This window comes from Mastomys coucha, unplaced genomic scaffold, assembly GCF_008632895.1.
Source record: "Mastomys coucha isolate ucsf_1 unplaced genomic scaffold, UCSF_Mcou_1 pScaffold22, whole genome shotgun sequence".
NCBI lineage: Eukaryota > Metazoa > Chordata > Mammalia > Rodentia > Muridae > Mastomys > Mastomys coucha.
This window is the reverse complement of record NW_022196905.1, coordinates 213,098,673-213,125,539: the sequence shown is the minus strand read 5'-3', so window position 1 is coordinate 213,125,539 and position 26,867 is coordinate 213,098,673. Positions and strand designations below refer to the sequence as shown.

Genomic DNA, 26,867 nt, shown 5'->3' with positions numbered 1-26,867 from the left:
TTTATTTCACTTGTGTAAGCTTAGAGCATCTATTGGATTTCAATGCTGAAGGCTAAAGAGTTATAACCATAATGGGCATAGGCCACCATAATATCACAGGACACCTTGAATATTCTTCCTCCTAGCCCCTCTTTGACCCCAACAAAATTACTAATCAGAAGTATTCACAAGTCACATCTGCTTGTTATCCCCCCAAGCTATGTGCTCAGTGACTCTCTGCTTTGTCTTTTCAGGGTGATTGTTCACCACCTCTTTTAACATTGACCATATTACATCATTACAGTTTACACAAGCTCTTGTGTGCTAGGTACTGTGCTTAAATACTTCTGTTTTTGATACCTTGGAGATCTCAGAAAAAGCATAAATGAAAGAATAAGGGAAAGCCCTCCATACTGGAGAATTCAGGTTTGCTAGCCAAAGGGCATCGACTTAGAATGTGCAGACGTGATGTATGCTAGCTTGTGTTATACTTGGTTTACAGATAGGAAGTGGACCTGAGTTAAAGTTGTGTTTTAGTTACTTTTCTCATAGCTGTGGCAGAATACATAGCAGAGGGTGGAGTTTATTTTGGCTCATTTTCAGAACATAGAGTTCATCAGGGTAGAATAATCATGATGGCTGGGGCAGCTCTGTTTATGTTGGCAGGAATTGGGAGTGATGGTTTCCTACATGGTGCTGACCAGGAAGAAGAAAGATTGAGGTGGATTTAGGACAGGACTTCAGTGACTCTATTCTCTGTCATGCACCTCCACCAGTTTTACATTCTACCCACAAGGTTCCATGATCTTCAGAAAGCAAATATTTAAACACAGGTGCCTGAAGGGACTACACACTGCATTCAGACTACAACGGGCTAACAAACTTGTTCAAGGTCACATGGAGAGTAATTAACCAACTGGAAATTAACATCAAAGGCAGTCTTTTTCCACTGCTTCATGAACATAATTAACTGCAGTAAGTACTTTGAGGAGTCTGGTAGCCCCTTGAGCTCAGGTGGAATCCACATTCAGTAGGACTGAGGGTGTCATAAGAAGATTGTAGCTCCTTGCATAGAAGTGACTCAGAATGGAATATGGGAGGCAAATTTCTCACTGATCAGATATTAAAGTGAGATCCTGATACGATTGGCCGTCACCTGCCTAATTGTAGGTCATTACCTTCTGGATAGCAACTATGTCAAATTTACCTGTCTTCTCCCCCTAGGGTGGCTATCATAGAGGACTGGAATGGGCTGTGAGTCTGCAGCAAACCCAGAATATCCATTTGGTAGAGTGGAAATGCCCTGATGTTTGATCCCATTTACTTGAGTAAGACTTTATATCCAGGTATCTCAGGTTTTAAATTACATGTCAGAGGCAATTTTGCTCTCTGGATCTAACACGAGGGGCTGTCCTTCTGGGGCAGCCTATGTGAGCTCTGTTTTCTTCATCTCCCTGCCTCAAAGAAAGAAAATTCTTAGCTTAATTTGAGCATGTCAGCATTATCAAGACTCAAGGTAAGGGCTGTCGATCCAGACAGAAATGAGACTTGTTTTCCGGGTGTAAAGAGGATCAATGCAGGACAATGCAGGTAATTTCTATTGGTTCATTCCTTCCTTCTGCAACTCTGTGTACTGTCTCTGCTCCATGCCAAGCACTGTGTCCTACACTTGAGATATTTCAGGAAAGAAGGTAGAGAAATCCCCAAGAGAGACAGATCATAATACATGTAACATGTGACTATGCAGCATGCTAGAAAGTGATAAATATTAAAGAAAAAATGTAATTTATTTTTGTTGAAAATAGATTGTTCTCTCATCAATACATCCCTGCCATAGTTCCCCCTCTTTCAACTCTTCCCAGATCCTCACTACCTTTTCTCTTCTGCAGATCCACTACTCCTTTATTTCCTCTCCAGCAAAAAGCAAACCTTTAAAAAACTACAAAAATTACATATTTAAAAAGGTTGGGTGGGGATGGGCTCTCATTTCCTGTAGATCAGTGTCAAGACTTCCTAGCACTAGAGGTGAGGAGGACACAACATCTGTCCCAACACCAGGAGTAATGGGGACCTGCAGGACCCAGGCACATAGGAACTCCATCAGCCCAGTAGCACTGGTTGCTTCCAGTCTGTGTGGGCCAGTCCCCTAAGCAGACCTTGGGTGCCAATTCTGCAGCCAGTCCCACAACACCCAGAGGAAGCTCCACTCCCAGTCATTCTGATATACACAGGATCAGAGGATCAGATGCTGGTTCCCTGAGCAGACTTTGGGTGCAAATTTTGCAGCTAGTTCCACAATACCCAGAGGAAGCTCCACTCCCAGGAACTCTAACACACCCAGGATTAGAGGATCAGAGGTGAGGGGGACACAACGTCTGTCCCAACATCAGGAATAACTGGGGCCATTGGAACTCAGGAACACAGGAACTCCACCAGATAGGTGGCACTGGTTCCTTCTGATCTGTCTAGGCTGGTGCCCTGAGCAGACCTTGGGCGCAAACTCTGCAGCAAGTCCCATAATTACCAGAGGAAACTGTACTCCCAGGTTCTCTAATTAGCCCAGGATCACAGGATCCCAGAATCACAGGATCACTGAGACAGCTTGACTCTGAGGAGTTCTGACACAACCAGGATCACAGGAAGGACAGGTGCCCCAGTCTGATTTAGCCAGGGCAGGTAGCACTAGAGATAACCACATGGTGGAAGCCAAGAGTAAGAACATAAGCAACAGAAACCAAGGTTACTTGGCATTATCAGAACCCAATTCTCCCACCATAGCAAGTCCTGGACACACCATCACATCGGAAAACCAAGATTCAGATCCAAAATCACTTCCCATGATGATGATAGAGGACATTAAGAAGGACATAAATAACTCATTTAAAGAAATACAGAAGAACACAGGTAAACAACTAGAAATTCTTACATAGGAAACACAAAAATCCCTTAAAGAACTACAGGAAAACACAATCAAACAGGTGAAGGAAATGAACAAAACCATCCAGGACCTAAAAGTGGAAATAGAAACAATAAAGTAATCAGAAAGAGAGACAACCCTGGAGATACAAAACCTAGGAAAGAAATCAGGAGTCATAGATGCAGCATCACCAACAGAATGCAAGAGATAGAAGAGAAAATCTCAGGGGCAGAAGACACCTTAGAAAACATTGACACAACAGTCAAAGAAAATGCAAAAAGCAAAAACGTCCTAGTGCAAAACATCCAGGAAATCCAGGACGCACTGAGAAGACCAAACCTAAGGATAATAGATATAGAAGAGAGTGAAGACTCCCAATGTAATGGGCCAGGAAATATCTTCAACAAAATTATAGAAGAAAACTTCCCTAACCTAAAGAAAGAGATGCCCATGAACATACAAGAAGCCTACAGAACTCCAAATAGACTGGACCAGAAAAGAAATTCCTCCTGTCACATAATAATCAAAATACCAAATGCACTAAGCAAAGAAAGAATTTTAAAAGCAGTAAGGGAAAAAGGTCAAGTAACCTTTAAAGGCAGGCCTATCAGTATTACACCAGACTTCTCACCAGAGACTATGAAAGCTAGAAGATCCTGGGCAGATGTCATACAGACCCTACAAGAACACAAATGCCAGCCCAGGCTACTATACCCAGCAAAACTCTCAATTATCATAGATGGAGAAACCAAGATGTTCCATGGAAAAATCAAATTTACAAAATATAGTTCCACAAATCCAGACTTAGAAAGGATAATAGAGGGAAAACACCAATATAAGGAGCAAAACTATACCCTAGAAGAAGCAACAAAGTAACCTTTCAACAAACCCACACAAACATAATTCCACTCTAATAACAAAAATAACAGGAAGTAATAATTACTTTTTCTTAATATCTCTTAATATGAAAATTAATATTGCCAACATATCCTAATCAATTCAAATTCAAAAGTATAAAGAATTGGAAATTTGTTGGCTATCATCTGCTGGTCTCTCTAGTTTGTTAATTTGGGAAATAGCTCTAATATTGTACAATCCATACATATTTTCTGCTTGTTTGTACATGACAGTGTCTTGCCAGATACCACACAATGGTCTTGAAACCATGCTTCTCTTATCTCAGCCTCTCTATTAGTAGAATTGTTTATTTGATGTTTTTACACTATACTATGATTTTCAGAACAGCTTCCATATTTCAAAATTATTTATACAGCCAAAAGAAACATAAACAATTAACTTGGGAGGTGGCTTATAAGAGAACAACAAAGAGTGAGACTGAATGCTTTGTTTGATGTTTGTAACTATTGTATCAAGTTTGAAGAAGAGAACTTTATAAGTTACTCTTTCTGTGAGATGAATGCTTTTCAAAATCATCACAGCCAATGAACCAGATTCTTACCCTCACCTAATGTCTGTGCCACCCTCCAAGTAGAACCATTGTTCATTGAAACAGTGAATGACTTCATAGATAGACCATCTTAATTCACACACCATTTCTTAAATGAATGTAACCTGTTCCCTGTAGGCTATGAATAAAGAAAGTCACTCAAGTCAAATAGCTTTGACCATAGCAGGAAATCTGTATCCAAAAATCGAGCCTACAATTTATTCCTTGGTGCAGCAGAAGTGTCAACTCTTAGCTTAGCTACTATGGAGGTAAAATCCTTTGGTGATGTGAGGGTCATTGAAATACAGCCTTATTACAATGAACTCCAATGTCTAAAAATTGTTCTTATTTTGGGCTTGTACCACAGTAAGAGCCAAGATTTTAAGCTCTACTAAAAGCAAAATAAGCAATCAAACAATCAAAAAGACTTTATATATTTATGTTCATTAAAAAAAAACTAGTAGTGATGTATTATTTAAAAATATACAGCTAATTTATTTGCAGTTATTTAAAATTTATATTGAGAAAAACATGTATTTTCAGTATTGCTGCAGACAAGCATCTACATAAAACTTTAATTGATTGTTTAAGTCAAAGAACTTCTATACTACTCATTTTTATTGTTATAATATTTTATAAATTCTAAAGAATATGACAAAATAAAAAAAGGTATTGTGGGGGGGTCTCTGGGAGTTGTTGGGGTACAAAAGGGAAAACAGTGTGATGTAACTGTTTACTTAAAATATGTTTTTAGATGTTAACAAATTCAGATAAACTGAAATTATGTATCTTTTCTCATTATAATGCAATAAAGCTTAAATCAATTAAAAAAAAAGGTTGGGTGGTCTGAAGATAAGGTCCACAATTGCAAATTGATTAGTGGCATTGATTATTTGAAGGCATGTGATGGACAGGGTGAAGCGGGGAGTGAATGGGCCATATAGATACTGGAAAAGTAAATTTGCAGCCAAAGGAATAGCTTGTGCAAATGGTCTTAGGTGAAGTGTACCCAAAGTGACTGGAGAGGGGTAAGCAAGGAGAGGTATGGAGATGGGAAGTAGGGGTGGGCGTAGATTGCCAGGACTTCAGCTTTGATGCAGAGTGAAATGGATTGCTAGAGGGTTTTGAGCAGATGAAAGGTAGTATTTATAATTGGGGAAGGTCTCTATAAAATGGCACCAGCCGCAGAAGCAGGGGGATCAATTGAATGCATTGTTAAATATTCTAGATGTCTTAGCCTGGATTTTAAATTATTGTGATGGAATTCTAAATATTGGGAACTTTGTAAAGGAAGCAGATACATTTCCTATCATTTTGAGACTAGAAAACCCAAAGTTGAGAGATTTTCATCTATGAAGGCATTTTTTAAAAGTCATCTCATGGTGGGAGATGGAAGGGAAGGGTGAAAGATACCAGGAGAGCTGAGAGAGCTCAACTCACTTTCATAGCAAACCCATGCTCATGCTTAATGACCTGGCTGCTGCAGTACCTTCATGAATCCACATGAACTTCCTGATAGTGTTGTATGGAGCATGAGGTTCCAACAAAACTTTTGGAGGGACATGGTCATCCTACAATACAGGGAAGAGATACTGGTGAGAGTCACCTTGAGACCCATGGAGGGTTGAGAGATGTTTAGATGTACTCTAAAGGCAACCATGAGGTGTCTTGGTGGATCAGATGTGGACATTAAGAGTCAGGATTTTATTTTGCTTATTTACTTTGTGTGCAGTGGGGTGTGTGTGTGTGTGTGTGTGTGTGTGTGTGTGTGTGTGTGTCTGTGTGTGTATATATTTGGTGCATGCTTGTGAGTGTGCAGGTGCACACACCAGTGTATGTATATGTGATACACAGAATAGTACATCAGGATTCTTGCTATATTATGTACTCTCTCTCTGATTCCCTTGAGACAGAGTTTCTCACTGAACTGGAAGCTTATTTCATCTAGGCTGTCTGGCTAGTGTGCTTTTGGGATCCTCTGGTCTTCTTGTCAATGCTAGGCTTAAGGGAATGTACAGCCACACCCAGTATTTTACATGAGAGCTGTGGATTTGAACTCAGGTCCGTATACTTACAGAATAGATACACTTCCCCACTGAGTCACACTGTAGCCTAAAAGTCAAGATTTTAGTGTGAGATTAAGAAAAGTTGGCTTTAATATCCAGTGAGACTGGGAAAGCCATGGGACAATAGGGGGGAATCATTATTTAGTCGTGGTTTTTTTTTTTAAAAGACAAGTTCTCCTCAAGCCTTTGATGATTTCAAGTTTAGTATGTGTCAGGACTGACCTTGAACTGCTGTCCTTCCTGTCTCTACCTCCCCAGTTACAAGGCTTTATGTGTGCGCCACCTCATTTGGCTGGACGCGTTATTGTGAAGCTGTCCCCTCAGCCTCCAGCAGAAAAGATGAGTGTATCCTGGGTTGGAATGTGGATATATTCATGTTGGGGAAGGGGAAAAACTCAGGCTGGAGATGTGATTTAAGGGAGTATTTACTAATTGCCAGCACATTTTTACTATATCATCTCATAATTTTTAAACTTCCTTAAATTTTAAGTGACAAATAATGATTATACCTATTTATGTTATAACAATGTATTTTGATATGTACAGATTAGTGATTAAATCAAATTAATGATCACTTTGTGCACTTCACATCTTCACATACTTATTTTTTGTAGTGTGAGCATTAAAAAAATCTCTCTTAGCAATTGTGAAATATGTGTTGCATCATCATTAAATATAGTTGTCAATGTAATCATTCTCAAAGACATTCTTTTATGTGAAATTTTATACCCTTTGATTTTGGTCATTAGATTCTTAACATGGACCTGGAAGATGGTATTTTCTTATTTTATGACAGTGAAAACCAATTATAGGTAGAGGTCTTAGATCTCATCTGGGAAGCAGTTGGTTGATAGCCAGGGATCTGCAATATCATTGGTTACACTGTATTTGATGTGCCCAGAGCAGAAGCAGGTGTATGGTGGAGCAGGTATGAGTTAGATGCCGCTGGAGCTTCAGGCTGCCATGTCAGATTTAACAAGATTTGACAGTAGATTCAATGATGTGGATGGTGTTACTTCTGGAGAAACTGGCCTTTGTTGGCTCATTTTTTCCTCTGTTACTCTGAGTCTTCCAGGTCCATGTTGGAGAGTCTACAACATAGAAATGGACATTTAAAATTTATTTATTTATCTATTTATTTATTTATCATTATTAGTGTGTGTGTGTGTATGTGTGTGTGTGTGTGTGCATGTGTGTGTGCATGCTTGTGTGTGTGCGTGTTAGATATATTACCTGGGGGTGCCATTTGCCATTGTACTTGTGTGGAGGCCAGAGAACATCTTAGTGGAGTTTGTTCCTCCTTCCACCTTTACATGAATTCTGAAGAGGGAACTCAGTTTAGTAGACTTTATTGTAGGTGTCTTTTCCACCTGATTCTTCCTGTCAGATGGGCATTTTTGTTTTAAATTATGTTCTGTAGCAGTGCTTCTCAGCCTGTGGGTTTAGACCCTTCTGGGTTGTTGAACAACCTGTTTACAGGGGCCGCCTAAGACCATCAGAAAACAAAGATGTTTACATTACAATTCACAACAGTAGAAAAATTACAGTTATGAAGTAGCCCTGAAAATAATTTTATGGCTGAGGGTCACCACATCATGAGAAACAATATTAAGGAGTCACAGCATTAGGAAGATTTAGAACCCCTGTTCCATAGGATCCCTTTGGGAGGTCAACAGAATGGTGCAACAGATTTGAGAAGATCCCTGTCTCCCCAGGAAAGAGAATACATTCCAGAGCCTGTGTATACAGCAGGCCTTTAAGAGCCTCCTGAGAAGGAGGTGCATTCCAGAGCCTATGTTTTATTTACATCAGGCTCCCTGGTGAGACTCTACTGTTCTTTAGAAGCTTCCAGCCTGGATCATGGAAATAATGAAAGAGAAAGCTAAATATCCTATCTAGACCTTTCCCAGTTTTAGAGCCTTATTTTCACCCAGGAAACCATGTGAATGCTTTATCTTAACTTCTGACCACTGGAGGTTGGTCACATCAAGAATGGTTGGCTTGGGGGACATCTCAGCCTCTTCTATTTATAGACATTTGAGGTGAACTTGACTAAGAAACTAAATGTTTCTAAGAAACTAAATGTTTCTTAGTGCTAGCGCGTTAAAGTCTCTCACCAAATTCCTTAACTTTTTTGAGTTTGGATGTCTCATTGGTGGGATAGAAATGCTACCTTCTTTCTAGTAGGTCTCTTACGGATAAAATGAGGCAGAATCATCTTATGGTCCTGGGTGTGGGCCGTGGACTCAAGTGGCCTTCAAATCTATGTTTTACTCAAAATCTGAGTATTGTAATTCATTTACATAAACTCCCTAAGTCCTTAGTGTATTTATTCCTATGGAAGTCAGAACTAACTAACCCCGTAATTAGACAAGATTATTGCTAGTTTTTCCATCACCATGTTTGGTGTGAACTAGAAAACAACATTTCGTGCTCCAGCTGGTACTGGCTGCATACCTGTGCTCACAATTTGGATGTGCTGTGCTCTCAGCCGGGCAGACTTTTCTCAGTGCCACATGCCTACCAGGAAATTCTAGAGTTGTCAGGAGGATCAGTTTCTGCGATCCCCTGGAGCATTACAAGCAGTCAATTAACATTAGTAGTTATTATTAGTCAAAATATTGGTTATTAAGCATTTTATCATGGACAGCTCAGACTGTTTCATTCTTTTCGTGTGAGATGGTCTGGTCTCTGTCTTCTAGTAAACAGATCTTCACCTTCAACCTGTGATCCACAGATAAAGGTCTCTTCTCCTCTTTGTCAAGGACAGTTGGTCTGTTCTTTTGGGATATTGATGGGAAAATGCACCCTCCACCCCCAGTTCTCTTTGCACCTGTGTCTATGGCCACCTGCCTCTTCAGCTCCTCTTGTCAGGAGATAGGATCTATTTTTCTGTTGTTTGAATCCAGGCTGGCCATCAAACTCAGCTTTTTGTGTTTCCACTATATTCTGGGAATATTGCCATCACTGCCTGGCAAACCCAAGAAACCCTCCTGCATTGGTAGCAAGCCAATGTCCAAACAATGTCAATGAAAGTTTTGTAGATCAGCAATCCTGAGTGACTCACCACATGACCAAGGCATGAAGGGAAAACCAGCTAAGCATAACCCAAACAGACTTCTAGACTTGTAAGATAAACAAATAAACAAACAAATGCTGTTTACCATCTCTTTGTCTCTGATGTTTGGGGCTGTTTGCTATGTTGTATTCTTGTGCCTGTGGATAACTGATACATATTTGGGCTTGTGGTTGCACCCAGTATGTACCCCGCTGGAAAACAAAATTCAATTTATTCAATGCCATAAGTATCTTACTCCTTTGTCCCATTGCCCACCAAACCTTCAATTTATAACCTTTGTCTTTATCTCTCTTGTGCTCTGCTCCTAAGGCCAAAGTGATTTCCTTGCCTTCCATTTTTTTCCCTGCCACCTTCTCAGTGAGACTGTGGGAACCTTAGCATAGCCCTGAGGCTTTCTTGCTGCTGCTCTCAATTTCAAAGGACATTTGATTCTGGCACAGCCACTCAGTGCTGGGCTTAATGACATCTTAGTGCTCCCACTAGAAAAAGCCCAGCTTTTTCCAAGGGTATATAACTTAGCTATGTACGATTCACTCCAGGGTAAAACTGGGCAAACAAGTCCTACCACCCGAAGGCGGTTTAGGGTTTTAAATTATGAAATAAATCATCCTGAGCTTTTATGTTTTCTTGGGGGTTTGTTTTTGTTTTTCTCTCTTGGCTCCAAACTTCCACAGTAGCTCTCCACTTTGAGATTATTTATTACTTGCTTCTCTTCTCCCTTTGACTGTATTTGTTTTGTAGAAAGACAAATCACCCCTGTACACTGGAAGCTGAAGTCTTGTGCCAGGTGGAGCATATGTGCTGGGAAAGGCTAAGAAGTAAAATAGCAGGGGTGGGGAGCATGGGGGTGAGGCATCACTCAGAGCTCAGCTGCCAGAAAGGGAAAAGAATTCCCAAGCCATGTTAGTACTAGGACATGGCTTAAAGTCTAATGTTCTTGATGTTCAAGTCCTTGCATGAGCTTCCCTTCTTTTCCTATTAGACACAGCTCTCAGTTTCCTCATCGAAGACTCTGTAACCAGTCTTCTTACTCTGAAGACCCATGTCAATCAAGCACGAGCTACACCATCAAAACTGGAGACCCCGTTGTTATGGGGTTGTAAAGATAAGGTATTTTAACACAGTGGCTCTTAACCTGGAGGTCAGACACTGCTTGGAACCTACAAAGGTTTTTTAAAAAGGGGATTCTCACAGCCTTGAATGGTCTAGGGTTGTCTATTGAACATATAGACCTAGTTTCTCACAAATACATGGTTGTTATTTGACACATGTGCACAGTCACCAGTCCATGTGTTAGATGTTGTTTTGAATAATGTTGATTTGAAAGCATCTCTAAGCACAACATATATTTTGCTCATTACACTCAGTTCAATATTAAATACAGCAATTTATCATGAGAGAGGAGCTTAATTTTGTTTTATTTTACTTCTTAGGTTATCAAGGAGCCTTCGTACATGCAACCTACTGGGAACAATGTCCAGATATGAAGGGTATCGGGGAGCCTGGGTATTCCATTTAGGCTTGCCTAATACTTGTGGGATTGAGTGTTTTCCTCCTGAAGATATTGTCTACGCGTGGGACTTAAGAAGGTCACAAAGACTGTAAGCATGAAAACCATAACAAAATAGTCAGTGACAGGTTTCTAACTGGCTGGGAGTCCCAGCCTCCAAGCATGGAGTAATTACACTGAGAAGGTAGCTTACTAATCAGAGGTGCCAGTCTTGCTACGCATTAGAAGTTACCCACAGGTTATGCTTAACCTTGTGTTTCAGTTTGGTAGATTTAGAGCTACCTAGGAAACAGCCGTTTGGTTTTGCCTGTGAGGAGTTTCTGGAGAGATTTAACTGATAGAGGAAGACTCAACCCTGAGCATGAGTGGTACCACCCCTCTGGCTGCTCTCCGTGATGAATGTAAATGTGAAAGGTTTTGAGGCACCAGCTTCCCTTTCTGTGTGCTTCCTAATTGTAGATGCTATGTGATCAGCTGTCTCATGTCCCTGTGGCCAGGCTTGCTCTGCCATGATGGACTGTGTTTCCTCAAACCATGATTTCCAAACTGTTCCTCCCTGAAGTGGCTTTGTCAGACATTTTGTCACAGCAACAAGCAAATGACTAGCATGGGAGGAATATAGCTCTGGGTAGGCTGTGATGCCAGGGGATCTATGGATGCGATCCATGTATCCACAGTGATGCTGACATAATGCACCCTGGACCGTACCTTGGACCTAGTATTTATTTCACAAGGGCTTTTAATACACCCTTTTGGAGGGGAAGGACAGGCCTCAACACAGGATACACCAAGACCAAAGACCTTAGCACAAAGAAAAGTTATTTGCCCCAGAAGAACAAAGGGCAGGGAATAATGGACAAAGAGAGGCGATGGATGAGGGAGAAGGGAAATGGGGCAAAGGAAAAGGGCAAGGATATTGACCTTGGATGGACAAAGAACTGCCTCTGAATAGGGAGGAGGCAGATGTGGTCCATAGGCAAATGGTAGTTCATAAAGGGAAACAGGGAAACCTGTGGTAGGATGAGTTGGTTTATTTTGATGCATGTTAGTTAGGTTAGCCAAAAGGGGGTTTTTGGTTGCAGGACTTAAGTACTTAGATAGCTGGATCGTAGTAGTCAGCCTCAGGAGAAGGAAGTGGCCAAATAAGGGGATAGACCTTTCTGGTTACCTTTTGAAATGTAATTTAACAGTTTAGCAAGGCAGACAAACTTTGGGGAAGGGCAAGGTCTGTCAGAGCCATGTTTGCCATACTTGGTCCTACTAGAGCCCTTCAGGAAAGAGGCACATACAAATTCTTTACCAACGGTTGCGTAAGACTTTTCTCAAGACCTCAATCTGGTAGACAACAATACTTCTACTATTTATAACTATAGATTTTTGGGTGAACCTGGTTTCTTTTAACACACGAAAGTAGGCAGCTTTGGAATACCACTTCAAGAGTAATAAATGCCATGATTTTATCCAGTTTCTTGAAAGATATCCTGCATTTACCATCTGGTTTCTTGGTTTTTTTTTTTCCCCAACAATATAACTGCTCAGATTTTCAGGGCTTTGGACCACAGGGTCTGCTTTTCTTAGATCCAGCATGTCTTTGCTCTACTCTTTGCTTGTAGGACCTCATTTACAATCCTGCTTGGTTTCTTCCTCCAGGTTTCTGTAGCACTTTGCCTACCTCTTTCCCCTCAGGAAAATGCAGTTTAATATGAAGCAGAATTAGTTGGGACGTGTTTATGTTTATTTCTCAAATTCAAGCCTCATTGCACAACTTATACAATTCCATGGTTCACTTTCATTGACCACAAATTTGGAAACCATCCCCACTTCACAGTGACAGATTTAATTTCACTTGAGACAGGTTTCGTGTGCCACAGACTAGCCTTGAATTCACTCTGTGGTTGAGGATGGCCTTGGCCTTCTGATCCCCCCAGACAGAAAATCAGATGCCGAGATTATAATACTCTACCATATTATATGCAGTTCTGGGGATCAAACCCACAGCTGTTTTCATGCTAAGCAAACACTTTGTATTCCATCAATTGATCAATATCATGAGACAAAATTTGTCAGAAGAGTGCTTACAAGTAAGACTGTACGGAAGTCTTTCCCTCTCCTTTTCTTTCATTGGAATTCCTTTTGGTCCGTAGGCTAGGGAAACTAGATATTCAGGTTCTAGTCACTCTAACAGACAGGAATGCTCATGGAACTAGGAAAAGGTCAATGGGATGCATGTGGTCTTTGGTTGGCTTTATATAGCATCTGGAGTTGGAGAATCTGTCTTGTAGCCATTGGATGACAAGTTAATATAGTAACAGTATGTAGATTTTGTGTTCTGTGGCCAGTTAAAGTACTTAGTAAGCACTATCATGTAAAATGATAAAGCATTTTGAATGGAGAGTTTAAATGTCCAATTGTATCTACTGAGTAAGAATTTCTATTGCATTGTGCTTCCTAGGGGTAAGAACTCAACACAATTCACCTATATTCGCAGGCCATCAGTACAATGCCCATCACACGAGTAGGCACAACTGGTGGGCTGACTTAAATTCTTCCTGTTTCTTTCAAGCATGAAACTGAGCGCATGTAAGCACTCCCACAGCTTTTAGTCTATGTTTCAATCTATCTTTTGCACAGAAACCACACTGATGACAAATTTCTTTCCTCTCAGGGTCTTCAGTGGTTCTCCATAGGTCTCCTAATAAAATGAAGAAAAAAAGAAAGAAAAGGGAAAGGAAAACCCCACATTAGTGGGTAACTGTGTTTCTCAACAACTTGACTGTAATCTATGCCTGCATCCCAGCCAGTCCTTGGTACCACATGCTCTGATTCCCCTCCCTCCTCTCTCCAAGAAGATACCTTTCTACAGCATGCTTCCAATCTCTTCTCCACCCATCTTTGGTTCAAGGTGCAAGGCAAGCTATGCTGCTAGATCTGTTTGTTCCAGCTGGTAGGAGTGAAGACTTGCTTTAAAAGAGTAAGATATCAGGAGATGGATTTAAGGAGATAATCCAAAGGACTCAGAGGCTGGCAGTTGGGCTACATGTAATTCAGACTGGTCTGACACATTAGTGAGTATACATAGTCAGTGAACATTTAGAAGGTTGTCATAGAACCTGCTCATTTATTCAAGCAAGAGGAGCCACCTACCAGTCATCATTGAGGACATTTACTTTGTAAAACTATATAGTCAGACAAGCTTTTGGGGACGTAGCAGACATACTTAGAGCTTGAACTGTAACTGCTGTCACATTTCCATTGAGTCATAGCTCCTCCTTCCCCATGGATCCAGAAAAAACATTATAAAGAAAAAAGTACTATGCCTAATTGAACATTTGTTCCTACACCCATGAGTTGTAAACTCTCTGGTTCAGTGGGGGCCACCTGTTCAGTGCACACCTCCCAGGGCCAGGGCTTGGCTACTATAGCCAGTGGATTGTTTATTGCTGCAGCTTAAAGAGATGCATGAGCACATGCAAGCATTTTATCTCTTTCTTTGGGGGAAGGAATCAAATGGGGGTGCCTGAGTATAAAAAGCAGCCCTTCTTTCAAGTCCAACTGCAGAGTAAGAGAGAGTTCATCTAAAACAATTCATGTCTCACTTGGTGAGAGATTCATCTGGAAAGGAAAATTTCAGTGAAGGCTAGATGCCAAGGGATTTCTTTTCTAGGTAAAAGTCTGTGAAAGTGGCATTAGGTGTCTTAGCAACAGGAAATAGGAAGACCTGATTCTGATGTGGAAGGTGCTTGCATGCTTTCTGTTAATCTCAGCTATAAGTGGAGAAGGGGTGCATGACAATATCCATCTCATGGGTATCTGCGTGTGTGTGTGTGTGTGTGTGTGTGTGTGTGTGTGTGTGTGATGGATGTATGGATGAGGAGGTCAAAAGACAACCATAGATCTCATGCCTTAGAGACAGGGTCTCTTGTCCTAAAACTTACTGATTTGGCTAGAGAGCCAGTCTTACATGTTTGTCTATCTCCACCTCCCTGGTGCTGGGCTTGCAAATTTGACATTTTGCCTGACTTTTCAAAAGACTCTTTTTATGTAGGTTCTGGAGATAAAATTTAGTTCCATATGTTTGTGGCACAAGGACTTTACTGACTTAGTAATATTCTCAGTCCTATTCTATATATTTAGACATTAAGGCACTGTGAGTGGAAGTGCTCACTGCAGAAAGATGGTAGAGTTTTCAGAAGGAGGAAATATAATGGGGTCACACCTCTAGATAGAGAAATATAGGTACCTAATGAGTGCTTAGAGAGGGTGGAATTAGCTCTCCTAGGGATGAACACCCTATATGGTTACCTGAAAATGATCAGCCCTGAAACCATATACCTGTGAACAACACAAACAGTTTCAGTGGGTTGCATTCATATATCTGTGAGCACACACACACAATGGTGGAGAATGAGTCAGCTGACTTTCATGCCCCTATCAGGCTAGTGCCTCACTATGTGCTTTCATTCATTGGCTAAGGTTCAAAGAGTCTCCTTTCTCCATGGCATCACTATAAAACATTTAGAAGCATGTGAGGCTGATCACAATCAAAAGCCTTGGGTTAGGGAAAGCTAAGCTGCAGACCCCATTCAACCCTTTAGGAGAAATGGTGGTTCAGGGGTTTAATTCATTATTCCAAGGTCACAGAACCAATAAAGGAAGCACTAGAACTAGAACTCAGTTTATTTGGTTTCCAAGTTCATGTTCCCTTAATTATTATTAGATCAGGACCAGCATTGCTGATACCTTAGCATGGTAGGTTTATGCATACATTCAGATCCTCCATTCCTCTTCCTCTCTCTGGAGGTGTTCTGGAGGCTGCAGAGTATCTCCCACATTTCAACTCTTCAGTGCCTCCTGAGTAGTTCTTAGTTGAATCAATAAATTACCTTGTGCCAAGGTTTTAATGGGGGCCTTAATGTCATGCAGGGCCCTGGTACATTATTTGCATTTTAACAGAGCCTTTTAATTCAGTACCACCCATTTCAGCTTAATACAACTGATAAGATAACAACATGTTGGAGGCACTTAGTTCTGTGCTATGGTAGATATGGAAGAAAATAAGTTTTGTGTCTCTTTGAAGGCTCCCTGAAGGCAGCAGTGGAAGAAAACCTAAACAATTAAGTTGAACACAAAGGAAAAAAATGCCAAGGAAGAATTTGTAAGTTAAACAATGTTTTTGTCTTATTGGTTTATAATTTGTTATCATTTTTTAAGTGTGTGTGTTTATGTATGTGTTTATGTGTGTGAGAGAGAAGGGGAAGATGGAGGGAAGGAGGAAGAAAGAGAGAAAGAGAGAGAGAGGAAGAGAGAGAGAGAGAGAGAGAAAGTGGAGGATTCAGGAGAGTGAATATGGTCAAGATCTGGGAGGAGTTGAGGTGAGAAACATGGTCAAAATATATTGTATAATTTTTTTTTTAATTTTAAAAAATTGTAAGCATGTTATAGATGTACAAACAGAAGGATTTTGGTTTAACCTAAATGAATAACTAAAGGACTCCTCCTGAGTCCTTACTTAGATCTAAGTTCAACTGTGTAGAAAGAAAGGTGTCTTCAACTGAATGTTGTATCCAAACCTGCTTTGGATATGTCTCAGATGAACTGCCATGGGCTTTGATGTATTCACTGCACAGCTTCCTGCTCCAATCTCTGACTCTCTGCATTTCTTTCAACTCTGCTAGCTCAGCTTGTCCTTTGGAGAGCTGTGTGGCGTTTCCAGCCCTGACATCACATTGCTGTAAGGCCAGCACTCAAGTCTTTTTTCTTATTAGATATTTTTTTTATTTATATTTCAAATGTTCTCCCCTTTCCTGGTTTCCCCTTTGGAAAAAAAAAAGCTCTATTCCCTCCCCCATCCCCCTGCTCACCAACCCACCCTCTCCCACTTCCTGGCCCTGGCATTCCCCTACACTAGGACATAGAGCTTTCACAGGACCAAAGGCCTCTCCTCCCATTGATGACAAACAAGGTCTTCCTCTGCTACATATGCAGCAGGAGCAATGAGTCCCACCATGTGTACTTGTCGATTGGTGGTTTAGTCCCTGTGAGCTCTGAGGGTACTGGTTAGATCCTATGGAGCTGCAAACCCCTCAGCTCCTGGGGGCCTTTCTCTATCTCCTTTATTGGGGACCCTGTGCTCAGTCCAATGGGTGGCTGTGAGCTTCCACGTATGCATTAGTCAGGCACTGGCAGAGCTTCTCAGGAGATAGCTATTTCAGGCTCCTATCAGCCAGCACTTGCTGGCATTCACAATAGTGTCTGGGTTTAGTGATTAAATATGGGAAGGATCCCCAGGTAGGGAAGTCTTCAGATTGTCATTCCTTCAGTCTTTGCTCCACATTTTGTCTCTGAAACAACTTCCATGGGTATCTTATTCCCTCCTCTAAGAAGGATCGAAGTATCTACACTCTGGTCTTCTTCTTGAGTTTCTTGTGGTTTGTGGATTGTATCTTGGGTATTCTGATCTTGTGGGCTAATATCCACTTATCAGAGAGTGCATACCATGTGTGTTCTTTTGTGACTGGGTTACCTCACTCAGGATGATATTCTCCAGATCCATCCATTTCCCTAAGAATTTTATAAATTCATTGCTTTTAATAGCTGAGTAGTATTCCATTGTGTAAATGTACATTTTCTGTATCCACTCCTCTATTGAGCGACATCTGGATTCTTTCCAGCTTCTGGCTATTAAAAATGAAGCTGCTATGAATATAGTGGAGCAGGTGTCCTTATTACATGTTGGAGCATCTTCTGGGTTTATGCCCAGGAGTGGTATAGCTGGGTCCTCTTGTAGTACTATGTCCAATTTCTGGAGGAACCTCCAAACGGATTTCCAGAGTGGTTGTACCAGCTTGCAGTCCCACCAGCAATGAAGGAGTGTTCCTCTTTCTCCACAAACTCTCCAGCATCTGCTGTCACCTGAGTTTTTTATTCTAGCCATTCTGTGTGAGGTGGAATCTCAGGGTTGTTTTGATTTTCATTTCCCTGATGACTAAGGATGTTGAACATTTCTTTAGGTGCTTCTCAGCCATTCGGTATTTGTCAGTTGAGAATTCTTTGTTTAGCTCTGTACCCCATTTTTTAATAGGGTTATTTGTTTCTCAGGAGTTTAACTTCTTGAGTTTTTTGTATATATTAGATATCAGCCCTCTATCAGATATAGGATTGGTAAAGATCTTTTTTACATTTGTTGGTTGGTGTTTTGTCCTGTTGACAGTGTCTTTTGCCTTACAGAAGCTTTTGAATTTTATGAGGTCCCATTTGTCAATTCTTGATCTTAGAGCATAAGCTATGGGTTTTCGGTTCAGGAAATTTTCCCCTGCGCCTATGTGCTCGAGGGTCTTCCCAATTTTCTTTTCTATTAGTTTCAGTGTATCTTGTTTTATGTGTAGGTCCTTGATCCACTTGGACTTGAGCTTTGTACAAGGAGATAGGAATGGATCGATTTGCATTCTTCTACATGCTAACTGCCAGTCTGTATGACTTCACCCCAGGATCTTCTGGGTTTCATAGTCTCTGGCGAGAAGTCTGGTGTAATTCTGATAGGTCTGCCTTTATATGTTACTTGACTTTTTCCCCTCACTGCTTTTAATATTCTTTCTTTGTTTTGTGCATTTGGTGTTTTGACTATGATATGGCAGGAGGAATTTCTTTTCTGGTCCAGTCTATTTGGAGTTCAATAGGCTTCTTGTATTTTCATGGGCATCTCTTTCTATAGGTTAGGGAAATTTTCTTCTATAATTTTGTTAAAGATATTTACTGGCCCTCTAAGTTGGAAGTCTTTACTCTCTTCTATACCTATTATCCTTAGGTTTGGTCTTCTCACTTTGTCCTGGATTTCCTGGATCTTTTGTATTAGGAACTTTTTGCATTTTGTGTTTTCTTTGACTGTTGTATCAATGTTTTCTATGCTATCTTCTGCACCTGAGATTTCTCTTCTATCTCTTGCATTCTTTTGGTGATGCTTGCATCTATGGTTCCTGACTTCTTTCCTAAGATTTCTATCTCCAGAGTTGTCTCTCTTTGTGAATTCTTAACTGTTTCTACTTCCATTTTTAGGTCCTGGATGGTTTTGTTCAATTTCTTCACCTTTTTGGTTGTGCTTTCCTGTGATTCTTTAAGGGATTTTTGTGTTTCCTTTTTAAGGGCTTCTACTTGTTTATTCGTGTTCTCCTGTAATTCTGTAAGGGATTTTTGTGTATCCTCTTTAAGGGCTTGAACCTGTTTACCTGTGTTCTCCTGTATTTCTTTAAGGAAGTTATTCATACTCTTCTTAAATTCCTTTATCACCATTGTGAGATATGATTTTAGATCCAAATCTTGCTTTTCTGGTGTTTTGGGATATCCAGGACTTGCTGTGGTGGGAGTACTAGGTTCTGATGAAGCCAAGTAGTCTTTGTTTCTGTTGGTAAGATTCTTACATTTGCCTTTTGCCATCTGTTGATTTCTGGTGTTAGTCGTTCTTGCTGTCTCTTGTTGGAGCTTGTTCCACCTGTGGGTCTGTAAGCCTGTTTCAACACTTCTGGGAGATCAGATCTCCTCTGGTAAGACCTGTGTGCAGTGGGCTGTGGATCATTCATCCCTCCTGAGTCTTGAATCCCTGGGTTGGAGCACTCCCCTAATACAAGCTCTCCATTTGTGGGAAGGGGCAGAGAAGGTTGTGGATCTGCAGTCCCTCCTAGGTGAAGAGGGAGGTAGAAAGGACCCTGCGCAGACTGCCCTGCCACTTCTGAGGTCTGTGCCTTCTGGCTGGTTCTGCCTTAGAAGGCCACCATAGAGAAAACGGAGATGTTACCTGAGTTCCTGGGTTGGAGCACTCCCTGAAGGCAAGCTCTCTGCTTGCGGGAAAGAGGCAGAGAGTCAAATTACATTTTACATACTTATCTTTATAGCCATTGGTTAGTGCTGCCCTCAGCCTTTATCAGAGAAGGTTCTTTTTATAGTAGGCAGCAATTAATAGAAAGACTCAAACTGGTTATGAAGAATTGAGCAAACAGGGACACCTCATAAAAATACCTGGAAGCCAGGAATGTCCATTAAGTTTAAAGTCAGAGAGCTTCAAAAAGAGTTTACTGATTAAACATCCATCCCCAGGAGATGCCCTAATTGCAGGAAGTATTACCTGGTTTCAAGAAAGGTCTTCAGTAGGGGGTGGATCTCCCCCCACCCCTTCTACATGCAACAGGTATCTCCTCCTCACCTGGGATACAAAGGTCAATGGAAACAAAGAACAATGAGTTCCACCAATGAGAGATAACCAACTCATGCTGTAAATCTATGTTCTAGAAGGGTATAAAAAGTGTGTGCTTTTGTTCCTTGGGGTCACCTTTGCCCTGAATGTGGGATGACCCCAGTATACTGGATCATTAAAACCTCTTGCTGATTGCAGCAATCTCCTCTCTGTGTCTTTGTGTGTGGGACGACATCCTGGATGTAAGACTTGCCTTTCTGAATCATACAGTTAAAGCATAGAGACCAAGTGACTGTGGAGTCCTCAGCCCTAAATGGGACATCTCTATAACCTCCTCACCTCCAAAGTCTCAGGGAACATCCTAGAAGCGGTGGCAGAAAGAAGGTAAGAGCCATAGGCTGGGGATAAGTGCTATAATACAGTGTCTTTAACACATGATATAGTTATCACACACATGAACCCACTAATTCTGTGGTTACCAGCACAAGGCCTACATGGTCGGGGTCTATTATCATTCCTGCATGCTTAGGGCTGTGAAGCCACACCTCTCATTGATCTACAAAAAGGATGTGTAGATAATGTAGGAAGAAGCTTATGGAGAAAGAGGGTTCAGTAGGATGGGTTGGTAAAAGACCATGATAATTGGTGAAAATATCTCAAATTTAGTATCTATATATGAAGTTGTCAAAGAATAAATGAATGCAGCAATTCAGCCAAAATCATAACCTCTTGCTGAATGTCAGCCTTATATGAACAGATGGATGTAGTATAGTCCTAAGTAATGGGAGGAGAAAAATATTCAGAAACAAGATCAAACTGATCAATACTCATCAGAGCCCTTCAGTGAAGACTTGGGAAAATGTGATATTAGAGGGAGAGAGTCTTGTTCTGGGGTCTATGGACCTCTGCAACTGCTGGTGACTCATTTATTAAGTTTGTGGATTTAAATGGCATGTTACACCATAGGTTTCATTAGGTTTCCAGAGGGGTCTATGACCTAGAAAAAGGTTAAGACCACTGCTTTAAAAACACTGAATCATCAAAGGTAACATGCCCTGCTCTGAAGCTTAACTCACCATGTGGGCTTTGAAACTGGAAAGGTCATTTTCAAAGGTTCCCACATTCATACAGAGGGCCTGCCCTGTTTTTCTGATGAGTTATTTTGATTTCTCTGAAGTATCCCAAGAATGGGCCTAGTGAGTATAGGGAGAAAGGGGCTGATTCTAGGCCTGCAGGTCCAGGTCTGTGAGGGGTGATGGGTAGTGGGTAGTAGCCACAATGATACTGTTTCCTATGGTCTACTCCCTGCAGGGAGTCCCAGTGAGCCCTGCAAGCAGGAAAGGCAGAAGATGATGCCCTTATTTAGCTGGGAGGTGAAATTTATTAGAACTTGGATTCATTTGGATTCAAGTAAAAAGCTTTAGGAAAGATCTTCTAGAGTGCCAGAGTCTGAAAATAGATAATGTTAAGAGAGTTAACAAAGACAATACCGGGATGGTGATCAATTGTAGCCTGCGCAGTCTTCTCTCCGGGAAGAAGAAGACACGCGGACACTAGGATCCTTCTGCAGCAACGTTTATTGCCCTCATCCAGAGGGAAAAAAGGGTCGAGCCAATAATCCACACTGCTTACATACACCACAGTGTGGCATGTCCGCCCACAGCGCGGCGTGTCTGCCCATGATTGGCTGTTCACTAATTACCCCACGTGATGCCCCGGGATGGGCCGTGACTTGGCGTCTTTTCATTCTACGCACATGTGCAAACAGTTCTCTACACACATGCACAAACAGTTGTTTACCAGGAGTTACAGCGGAAGTAGGCGCCATCTTGTCATGGAGAATGCCTCTCGCGCTCTACCGCTCTCCACAATCAATGTGGGTGTTTTGGGGTGAGCTGGTGATTTAGGGAAGAGCAGATGCTATTGTGTTATAGCATGTGTTCATATGTGCATTTCTTTTTTCATAGAACTAACCACTCTCCTGTAAACATCCATTTCCATGTGATTTTTAATCAAATCAAAATTGCACTGTATAATTTGTGGCCACAGGGGACCTTGAAGTATCCAATATGTTCATCAGTCCTAAGAAACATAGAGTGCAACCTTCTTTGACTGCAGGCTAATGCTGGATGTTCACTAGTATTTGTTCTACACATAGTCATATGCTTCCTGGGATCCACTGATGTGACATATGCACATATACATACTCATATCCACACAGTTAATTTCCTCTCTATTTAGTTTCCTTTCACATAACACACTCTTGTTTTGTGAGAACCAGAGGTGGACATTCCCAATCAAACCAAATTCTTCTAGGGATGAGTGAGAAAGGATAGGGCATAGGCTGGTTATTTGACTGTGTCTTGTTTTTTACTGCAACCTGTGGCCTTTGCAGTTCCTTTCTGAAAGTGTAAGACCACTATCTTTAATTAACTTCCTTGATTCAACCTGGTTGTGGCTAATGAAGCAGCTAATTGTTTAGCAGGGTGATTTTTCTTGCTGTGGTCTCTGTGATGTAGTTCAGAAGCAGACTGAGGTATATATGAGACTATAAGTTGACCATCCAGCATACTGGCTGGAGAAATGGCTCATCTGGTAAATTATTTACCTTGTAAGTATGTGGAAATAAGTCCCTGTAAAAAAGTGGGACATCGTGGTGTGTGGTTGTAATCCTAGTACTGTGGAAGTAAATACAGGGAGATAAGGTGTGTGTGTGTGTGTGTGTGTGTGTGTGTGTGTGTGTGTGTGTGTGACAGAGAGAGAGAGAGAGAGAGAGAGAGAGAGAGAGAGAGAGAGAGAGAGAGAGAGAAACATCACTGATACTTGTCAAGAGAGTTTCATTATAAATGAGAGATGTAAAGGAGAAGATCTGAAGGCGTTGGCTCTCAGAAAATGTAGGAATCATGAGCACAATAGTAAGATGTGAATAATGATGGGTTCTAGGTTTGGCCTTACCCATTGTCTTTCCAGGATGTCAAGAGCACAATCCCTGCAAGAAGAGAGGCCTGAGCCTAGACTATAGCTTCTTCCTGAGGCTGATGCTGGGAGGATTTGGGGTGATAAGAATGGCACTCTGGATTTAATCAGGAACACAGAAGAGTTTTACAAAAAATAACAGCCCAGGAACTCATTATTGGAAGTATCTCATATAGTGGGAAGGTGGCCACTCAGAGAGGGAATGTTAATGGGCAGGTCTATAGCTAGGCCAGTCAACAATTCCTTTGCCATATGTCTCAGTGCCTTTCTCTACCTTCCTATGCTCTTATCTAGCACAAAGGACAAAATGACTATGACTTCTCTAGTTCCACAGTTCCTATAGTTGTGTCTAGCTTAATGTTCACCAGCTATTACTATACATGAGGGATTCACTGAGAATAACTGTAGGGACATTCTAATGTTATCACTATACCTTCTGAAGAACCCTGCTTGGAAGAATAAGGGTTGAATGATTGAGGAAGATATTCAACAACAATTTATGACTCCCAAGCATACATGCACACCTATACATGTATTGAACTTTTGCACATGTGCACACATATATATGCAAACATGTACACATCCCACATATACACACATCCCACACATTGTGGGATTTGAATATGAATATTGTGGTTTGAATGATTATGGCCCCTATATGTTTATATGTTTAAATACTTGTTTCCCAGTTGTTGGAACTCTTTGGGAAGAAGTAGAAGACATGATGTTTTTGGAGGAAGTGTGTCACTAGGGGTGAGCTTGAGGTTTTTAGAAAAGTACTGCAATTCCCAGTGTTTTCTCTCTTTGCCTTGTGCTTGTAGATCACGGTGTGAGCTCTCAGTTTTTTCTTTGTAATACTAACATGGACTCTAATCCTTTGAACTGTAAGCCCAAACAACTTCCTATTTAATTTTCTTGTATAAGTTGCCTCTGTCATGGTGTATTATCACAGCAATACAAAAGTAACAAAGGTAAGTATTTACAAGAGTACTGTAAGTTCAAGAGTAGACAACAACCATTTTAGAAGTACTGCTCAGAGTCATAGATAAATCAAAAAAGGAAAAATTGAAAAAAAAAAAACAAAGAAAAAAAACCACAATGAATTAAAGTTCAAGGTTTTGCCAAGCATTTGGCCATCTGTATTGTACCATTCCATTATGCAAAGATTTGGAACAGGGATCTGGACAGAAACGTTTCTGGATAAGAAACGGGCCTTAATCAGGTCCTCGGTCTCAATAGTGTAGCCAGTTCAGGTGTGGTATTGAGAAGGTTCAGGGAAAAAAATTAAGATTTGGATCTGAATCATACTAGAGATTTTATGTGGACTCTTTCCAGCATGGCCTACCTTCTCCAACTGTTCTGAGCCACTAGAGGCTGACATTTGTGGACATTATCCTCCTGACTCCCTGCCTCTGACATCTCAATATCTTTGGCCAGTAGTAGACACTGGCAGGGGATGGATGCACTTGAAGAGTAACATATTAGATTATTGATTTCCTGTAATTCCTCCTAACTGGATCTTCACTAAGCAGTGCCTTTGTATATCTCTTCCAATTGACCAAGACTCTCCTATGGTTTCAACTCTTGCCAGCTCTGTTTGTTTTTGTCATATATTCCTTTCTTTACCCCAGAAGTGATTACAGCTTATTTCCTTGAGTAGTCTTGGGTCAAAAGAGAGCATCTTTTGTAGATGCTCTATACCTCTGTTTAAGTATTTGTAGATGATTTCTTCTTTCAGCATTTGGACAGCTCCCTCACTGATTCTGTACCTGTACTATAACCTTTCAAATAGTACTCACAGGTTGGATAGCTTACATATCTCATGAGTATACTGAAAGCATCCTGGCTGATAGCTGGTAATCGATGGTATTTGTTAGACTTAATGACACAAATTATTGCCAATGATAGCATGACACTTAGTGCCAGCAGAAGCCTAAATATTGGGAGATGAAAGGATGGAGATAGTCAGTTGCTACAGCAACAGTAGAGTTATGATGTGGGCAAATTGCATCTGCTGGCACTAGAGAGTATACACAAAGAAAAGGGTGAATTACAAAAGTTGGATGTCCTTGAGAGGGTATAGTGATAATATTAGAATGTCCCTACGGTTATTCTCAGTGAATCCCTCATGTATAGTAATAGCTGGTGAAGATTAAGCTAGACACAACTATAAGGGCTGTGGAGCTAGAGAAGCCATAGTCATTTTGTCCTTTGTGCTAGATAAGAGCACTTATCTAGAAGGTAGAGAAAGGCACTGAGACATATGGCAAAGGAATTGTTGGCTGGCCTAGCTGCAGGCTTGCCCAAGAGCATTCCCTCCCTGAGAAGCCACCTTCCCACCATATGAGATACTTCCACTATTGAGTCCTTGGGTAATTGTCTCACATTTTCTGAAGGATCTATCTGTATTGTCTTTAGGACCACAATGGCAATCAGAGTTGTAGAAAGCTTACTTTTAAAGGAACCAGCATTCTTTCATTTTCATATTGGGTAAATAACAAATGTTTCAAAGACTTAATAGCCCAAGGTTCTATTTCTTGGCTGAAGATCAACTATGTAGTTATGCTAATAGTGTTAAGAGGATTCCAGCTGCTTGTCTCCGTGCAACTCCTTTTAGTGGTTGAGATTTCTCACCTAGTATATAGCTGAAAAAAGGGAGTTGGCCCCTGGTATGGAATGCAAAACTGAGTGTTTCTGCGAACTGAGTCTTGTACAGTATTACAGCTTAAACATCCTGAATTCTAAAACTGGAAACAGGAAATGCTCCCAAATCCAAAACTTTTTGAGCCCTTGCCATGATACCGCAATTAGAGTATTTGACACCACAAAACTACTGTGTGCACAAAATTACTGAAAACATTACATATATTTCACCAATGGTTATAAGTATAAAGTATATATTAAAGACAAGTGAGTTTCATGTTAATATTTGGGAGTGCATTTTCCCAGAAAACTTAGCTTGTAAATTCAAGCATTCCAGAGTTAAAGTAAAAATAATCAACATCTTCAATACTCCAATAGCAACCCTTCCCCTAGCAATCTGAAACACTTTTCATTCCAATGCTTTATGTAAGAGGTTGTGGTATTTTCACCATATTGAATCATCCAGAAGAGTTCACAGGATGAGCCTACTTTTCGTGGATGAAATGTTTTATATCATTTATATTGTAGAAGGGATCATGTTAGGAGATGAAGTGCTTCCTTCTTACAGTCTTATGTGGAGGTCCTAAGCCCTTGTGATTTTGTTTAGAGACAGATTTGTTAAGAGATAATTAAGATTTGATGAGGACATTAGGGTGGGCCTGTCAGAATTAAGCAAAAAGGGACACCTCATAAAAATACCAAGGAGCAAGGAATATCCATTTAGCCTAAAAACAGAGCTTCAGAAAGGTTTACAGAGCAAATACCCATCTCCAAGAAATGCCTGGTTCTATGAAACGTCCCTGGGAGGGTGGATCTCCCCCCAACCCCCACTGCAACAGGTATCTACTCCTCACCTGGATGAGGAAGGTCAATAGAAACAAAAGAACAATGGGAAAAATAAAGAGTAACCAACCCATGTTGTAAACTGTAACCAGTCCACGTTGTAAGCTGTAAAACTCTGTTCTGAAAAGGTATAAAAACTTAGAGCTTTGTTTCCTCTTGGTCGCTCTTGTCCCAAATGTAGGGTGACCCTAGTTTATTAGTTTCAATAAAAACCAGTGACTGG

General features: G+C 40.8%; 1 long non-coding RNA gene across 1 annotated transcript in view; it reads right to left on the bottom strand.

Moving 5' to 3' along the window:
• Window positions 1-7,115: 7,115 nt before the first annotated feature.
• Window positions 7,116-26,867, bottom strand: part of LOC116069578 — a 315,340-nt gene continuing 295,588 nt past the window's right edge. The window contains exon 11 of the long non-coding RNA XR_004110041.1: window positions 7,116-7,500. This is a non-coding gene — a long non-coding RNA (uncharacterized LOC116069578). The remainder of the gene's footprint in view (window positions 7,501-26,867) is intronic.